We start from the raw sequence: 7,478 nt of genomic DNA, 5'->3' as shown, positions 1-7,478 counted from the left end.
TGTGGTAGGGTAGAAGAAATTCCCCAAAGAAATATTGAAGTGACTTTACCAAAAAAATGGGCTACTGGGTGCTGGGCAGGCAAAATAAACAGACGCCACTATACTAGGTCACTACTTTTGATGAGTATTTAGGAGGAATTAGTAGTAGTGATAGGAGGAGGCACCAAAACTCTTTTAAGACCCATTAATTACTTGAATTTTTATTAAATGTCTACTCCTACAGTTCTATGAAATCAATAACTACATTGTATTGAATTCAAAATACTAACTTCATTACCCTGAAAGTGTTTTTACATACATAGCAAATATTCTTTGAATGCAAGAAAATTACTAATTGGTTTTTTAGAGGGGAGAGAGGGCAATTTCATTTTATTAAATATAAATAGAAACACATATATAATTACACATGAACAGATTTCTATGGTAAAAATATTCAATTGGTTGCAGTACACTGAGCTCCACAGAGAGGGTGCTGGGGCAAGTGAGAGCCATATGGGCACTGGGCAACTCTGTGCCTTGTTGAAGAAAGATAACTAACATGGGCAAAGTAGATCCTAAGAAGCCAAGAGGCAAAATGTCATCATATGTGTTCTTTGTGCCAACTTGTCAGGAGGAGCACAAGGAGCACCCAGATGCCTCAGTCAGCTCCTCAGAGTTTTCTGAGAAGTGCTCAGAGAGGTGAAAGACTACTTCTGCTAAAGCAAAAGGAAAATTGGAAGACATGACAAAGGTGGGTAAAGCCCATTATGAAAGAGAAATGAAAACTTATACATCTCTCCTAAAGGGGAGACAAAAAAGAAGTTCAAGGATCCCAATACACCCAAGAGGACTTCTTCAGCCCTTTTCTTATTCTGTTCTGAGTATCACCCAAAAATCAAAGAAGAACATCCTGGCCTAAACATTGGTGATGTTGCAAAGATGCTGGGAGAGATGTGGAATGGCACTGCTGAAGATGACTAGCAGCCCTATAAAAAGAATGCTGCAAAGTTCAAGGAAAAATGTGAAAAGGATACTGCTGCATACCGAACTAAAGGAAAGCCAGATGCAGCAAAAAGGGAGCTGTCAAGGCTGAAAAAAACAAGAAAAAGAAGAAAGAGGAGGACAAGAAGATGATGAAGGAGATGATGATGAATAAGTTAATGTTAGCACAGGTTGTTTTTTTTTTTCTTGTCTGTAAAGCATTTAACCTCCCTGTACACGATTCACTCCTTTTAAAGAAAAAAATTGAAATGTAAGTTTGTGTAAGATTTGTTTTTAAACTGTACAGTGTCTTTTTTTGTACAGTTAACACACTACTAAATGTATCTTTAGATAGCCCTGTTCTGGTGGTAATTTCAGTGGGAACTAACCTTGCTTGGTACAGTATAGGGGTAGAGCTTGATGAATTTTCCCAAAATAAACGTGTACCTAGCACACAGATCAAGAAAGAGGATAATTTCAGCACCCTAGAAACCACTTAGAAACCACTCTCACTCAAGGTAATCACTATTATGACTTCCATGGCCATATATTTGTTTTGCCTGGTTTTGAAAATTACCTCAAATTGAATAATTATCATATGTGATTTTGGGGAAGGTCTGGGTTCATTCACTCAACATTATATTTGTGACATTCATCCAGTGTGTGTTTGTAGTTTGTTCATTTTCATTGTTGTATAATATTCCATTGCTTAAATGTATCACAAATATCCATTCTACTGTTGATGGACATGTGGATTTTTACAGTTTGGGGTATCACAAATAATATTGATATGAACATTTTTGTACATTTCTTCCGGTGAAGTTTTAGGGCTATTACAATGACCCTACTTATTAACATTCTTGTCCACTTCTTTTGGTGAAAAAAAAAATGTATTCATAGGTATGTATACAACAGAAATTCTTATATATACACATATATGTATGTATGAGGTTGGTGCAAAAGTAATTGCTGTTTTTGCCACTAAAAACAGCAATTACTTTTGCATCAAGTTTATGCACACATATTTATATCTTGTTCACTTTTGGTGAGCATATATATACACAAGGGGATGAACATATATATAAATAAGATGAACATATATACATGAGGAAGATGAGTATATATATAGTTTGGCAAATATATATATATTCACCAAAAGAAGTACACAAGATATATACATAAACATTCCTGTTGTATATATACCTAAGCATGAACTTGCGGGATGGTAACATGCTCCATTACAATGCTCAACACTTTTCCTAAGTAGTTGTACCAATATACATTGCCAAAAGTGTGGAAGATTTTCAGCTGCTCCATATTCTTGCCAATACTTGGTTCATTATTTTTTTCACTTTAATCATTTTGCTAAATGTGACATTGTCCAGTAATTTTCGAGGAATTTTAAAATCCTGTGAGAAGAGGAGACAGAAGTTAGAATATCACTCTACATTGATTAAAGTTGTAATATGGTGATCTAGAGTTTTATGAGATTCATAAAATAACTTCTTAAAAATAAAAAGACTTAGAGATGGAAGAAATCTGTTACTTTCTGACTCCCAACAAGTTACTGTCTTCCCCGGGGAGGGATTAATTCCGTTTGGATTATCCAATGTAATGAAGAATCCTGTCAGGTTGATTAGGATACCCAGCTGATTTTTACCCTACCTCCTCTTTATATTTAAATCCCAGTATTTGGTAAAGTCCAGTCTATAAGGTTTTAATATGTTATTTCTGACACATTATGCAATTTAAATATTACTGCTCTTAGCTAGAATAGAGTCTACAAATTTATGGCACAGATTCTTGCCATTCCCCATCTCCCATCAGGCACATGACAGACGATGTGAATCACAGAAGCCTTTCCCACTGATTTCTATGAGGTCTCAGGGTTGTTTTTTCCTCAGTATAGTGCTCCACGCAATCACACTGTTGGTTAGAAGTGTCATGGAAGATTCAAACACTTTTGCCTCCTGTACCTTAAGGTACAAGGTAATTTGCTGAATCTTATAATCTTCCCAAGTTATTGTTGGTTGTCCCTGTATGAGACTGATTGAAATTTGGGAGGCCAAGGCGGGCGGATCACCTGAGGTTGGGAGCTCAAGACCAGCCTGATCAACATGGAGAAACCCCATCTCTACTAAAAATACAAAATTAGCCAGGCATGATGGCACATGCCTGTAATCACAGCTACTTGGGAGGCGGAGGCAGAATTGCTTGAACCTGGGAGGCAGACGTTGCAGTGAGCCGAGATCACACCATTTTACTCCAGCCTGGGCAACAAGAGTAAAACTCCATCTCAAAAAAAAAAAAAGGCCGGGAGCGGTGGCTCAAGCTGTAATCCCGCCTTTGGGAGGCCGAGACGGGTGGATCACGAGGTCAGGGAGATCGAGACCATCTGGTTACACGGTGATACCCCTCTCTACTAAAAATACAAAAACTAGTCCGGGCGAGATGGCCGGCGCCTGTAGCCCAGCTACTCGGGAGGCTGAGGGCAGGAGAATGCGAAACCGGGAGGCGGAGCTTGCAGTGGCCGAGATCGCGCCATCTGCACTCCAGCGCTGGGCGACCAGAGCTAGACTCTCGTCTAAAAAAAAAAAAAAAAAGAAAAAAAAAAAAAAAAAAGAAATGCTATAATTTAATCTATTTGTTGTCTATCTAACTGAGGAGCTGGTTTATTTTAGTTTAAGTTTAATTCTGTTTAGTTTTAAAATTTCTCCTCTTCCTTTATATTTTAATTTTTTAATCTTTAATTTTCATTTGGACTGGGGAAAATTCTGAGAAGATTGCTGTAGCTTCATAGGTCAAAGTAATTTAGGGGAAGTGGGTGACAGAGGAGGAAAGATGATACAAATGGATTAAGCATAACCAGGCCAGGTGCAGTGGCTCACACCTGTAATCCCAGCACTTTGGGAGGCCAAGGCAAGTGGATCACTTGAGGTCAGGAGTTCGAGACCAGCCTGGCCAACATGGTGAAACCCCATCTTTACTAAAAATACAAAAAATAATTGGGCATGGTGGCAGGCACCTGTAATCCCAGCTACTCTGGAGGCTGAGGCAGGAGAATTATTTGAACACGGAAGGTAGAGGTTGCAGTGAGCCAAGATCATGCCGTTACACTCCAGCCTGGGCGACAGGGTGAGACTGTGTTTCCAAAAAAAAAAAAAAGCATGAATCCTGACAATGTAGGGGCTGGTTGGAGAGTGTGTAGCTTTAGAGGTCTACAAGGTTCTGGAATGTATTGGTTATGGTATGATATAGATTGATAATAGCATGTTGCTTGACATTCAAATTAAAAAATATGGCAGTGAATTAAAGATAGGGGTTTTCAAAGAATAAAATTAAAGAATGAGTTACTTCTTTAAAAATGTTTGGCCATGCTAAGACAGCAAAGGTGATGATTAAAATCTAAGGCAAAAGATAATTAAAACCTGAAGGAGAAACAGAAAGGAAGGAAGGATGGATAGATAAGAGTTTGGCAGTAGTGGATGAAACCAGAGATCTAAGGAAAAGGAAGCCAGGAGACAAGCTTTAGCATTAGTAGTTTATGCTGAATGTCATACTCCTAACTCCAAGCCTTACAAGGTGTGTAAGGCATTCACTTGCCTCTGTGAGTCTCACTTGAGCATTCACTTGCCTCTGTGAACCTCAATCTTTTTGACTATAAAATGATCATAAGAAAGGTCACCTTTGGCTCACTGTGTTTGAAGGACTAAATCAGGTAATGTAAATGAAATAGCTTTATATTAATTAAATGAATGTAGTATCATAAATACTATGGCAATTATAAGAGCCCAACACATAATAAGCTCAAATTAGATTTTAAAAAATATTCTGGCTTCTACTTCTGTCTGTAATGGAGTAACTTATACCACACTTGTCCTTTACCTGTGAACAAGTAGAAAACTGGACAATATATGTGAAACAACTATTTTCTGATATTGGAAAACATGCAGTGCAGTAGTGCAGTCTCAATGAATAGAAACAAATGAGGTGAGTTTCATGAAAGCCCTAGTATTCTGCCTGGAGTCCCTTTCCAGAACAACATAGGAATCAGAAACCAAGGAAAGCATGGCAGTCTCTTTATGGAAGAGACTGAGAGCAGACTTGGGGAAAGCTGTAGCAGCTTCAGTTTGTGGGGCACAGCTCCAGGGTTGTAGGAGCCATTCAGAGAAGCTCTAGGAATCTGCACAGGGGTTTCATTGAGTCTTTTGCTGTATACTAAGGTGCACATGCATACTGTGAAATGCCACAAGGCCAGACAAATGGCAATTACTGGAGGACGGTAAATTGAACAATTCCTACAGCTTAAATGTAGCTGAGAGACATTTGAGTTTCAATCACCAGAGTCACAGGACCTCACTGAAAATCCTGGGAATTCAGTATGTACCCCAGGGTTGTGCCTTAAAATAAGCTTAACAAGTTGTAGAGTAAAACTCCATAGAATACTACTAACAAAGGTCAAAAACAACCCCAAAAGGATCAAGATGATTGGCAAAAAACTTACCTGCTAGCCAAATTCACCTATCTAAGTGAAGAAAACAAAATTCAAAAATCTTAAGAACATAGTATTTATAGTGTATGGTATCCAATACAAGTAAGACATGTGAAGAAGCAGGAAAATGCAAGTAAGAAAATCCATCAGCAGAAAGTGAGTCAAATTACAGAGATGAATGAAATAGATGCATCAGAACAATTATAAATGTGTCCAAATATTTAAAGGAAAACTTGAGCATACTGAGGACAGAAATCGATGGTATTAAAAACAAACAAGGAAACTTCTAGAGCTGAAAGATGTCATATCTGCGTGAAAATTCACCTGATAAAATTATCAGCTGATTAGGTATGGCAAATGAAAAGAACAGCAAACTTGAAGATATTGTAATAGAAACTATCCAAACTGAGTTACAGAAAGAAAATAAGAAGAAGAAGAACAGATCCTCAGTAACCTGAGGAACATTCCAAGTGATCCAACATATGTGTAACTGGAGTCCTGAAAAGATCAGAAGAGAGGAGCTGGAATATGTATTTGAAGGAATAATGACTTACATTTTCCAAATAAGGTGAAAACTGATTCCTAAATCAAAGAAACTCAACAGACCCCAAGCAGAATAACTGAAAGGAAATGCATTCTCAGGCACATCATATTGGAATTATTGAGAACCAGTGACAAAGTGAAATTCTTAAAAGCAGCCAGAGAAAAAAAACATTAAATACAAGGTTACCAAGATAAGAATTAATACTGATTTTGTGTTAGATATAATGCTAGCCATGATGCAAGAACTTTGTGTTCGAAATAATGCAAGCCTAAGTCTAAAGAAAGCAATAGGATGAAAACTTTAACTTGCTTTTACAAAAGTTAATTTAGGATTCTTTGTTGAGTGAAAATCTCCTTTAAAAATGAGAGCAAAATAAAGCCTTTTGAACAAAAGAAAACATGGACTATAAGTTAAGCAGACCTGAAGTACAAGAAATGTTAAAGTTACTCTAGAAGGCAAAAATGACACCAGGTACAAACTCATTTCCATGCACATGAATGAAGAGTGCCAGAAATGGTAATATGTGGGAAAACACAAAATGTGTTTTCTCATTTTACCATTTCTAAAAAAACCAAACAAACAACAACAACAACAACAACAAACCTTTGAAGAGCAAATGTACTAACAGTGTATGGTGGGGTTTATAAGAGTTTGAATTATAATGTATGACAACAGCAGGACAAAGAATGGCAGGGTATGTTTATGGCTTGGTTCAGGTGAGGGCGATATTCTGCATTCTTCTAGTGTTTTTAGTGGACAAAATCACACATAAACAAGATTAAAATTCAGGCTGTGTTAAAATTGTTACCTATCATGTTGTAACAAATTTGCATTCTCAAAAGCAAGTTTTATAGTAGAACTGACTATGTAGTTCAGAGTATGGCAAAAGTTTATGTCCATGTGAACCATGAAATCAAGATGCAGAACATTTCCCTCACCCCGAGAAGTTCACTTGTGTACTTTGCAGTGATTCTTGCCCTCAGCCTAAGGCAACAATAGGTTTTCTTCCTGTTACTGTACTTCTTCCTGCTCTATAATTTCATATAAATGGATCATATATAGTGTAATGCATATGTTTTATGTCTGGCTTCTTTTGTTCAGAGTAATGTTTTTGAAATTCATCTATGTTTTTGATTGTTTCAGTAGGTCATTTGTTCTTTATTGCTGAGAAATATTTCATTGTATGGATATACCAAACGTATTTATCCATTCACCTGTTGATGGGTATTTGTGTGATTTCCAGCTTTCAGCTATTATAAATAAAACTTCTGTGAACATGCACTAACCTTTTTGTGGACATTTGCTTTCATTTTTCTTAAATATAAGTGGAACCACTGGGTCATGTGGTAGGTATATGTTCAATTTCATAAGAAACAACCAAATAGGTTTCAAAAGTGGTCATACCATTTTATACTCCTACTGACAACATATAAAAGTTGAAATTGCTCCAGATCTTCAGGAACAGTTGGAATTTTTCATCTT

The 7,478-nt window shown here is 37.0% G+C and overlaps 1 pseudogene; it reads left to right on the top strand.

Annotated features, from left to right (window-relative positions):
• Positions 1–538: 538 nt before the first annotated feature.
• Positions 539–1,135, top strand: LOC108532516 (high mobility group protein B1 pseudogene; annotated as a pseudogene).
• The last annotated feature ends 6,343 nt before the right edge of the window (positions 1,136–7,478 follow it).

This window comes from Rhinopithecus bieti, unplaced genomic scaffold (assembly GCF_001698545.2).
Source record: "Rhinopithecus bieti isolate Rb0 unplaced genomic scaffold, ASM169854v2 scaffold_8675, whole genome shotgun sequence".
NCBI classification, from domain to species: Eukaryota; Metazoa; Chordata; class Mammalia; order Primates; family Cercopithecidae; genus Rhinopithecus; species Rhinopithecus bieti.
The sequence above is the reverse complement of the archived record's forward strand: the minus strand, read 5'-3'. Positions and strand labels throughout refer to the sequence as shown.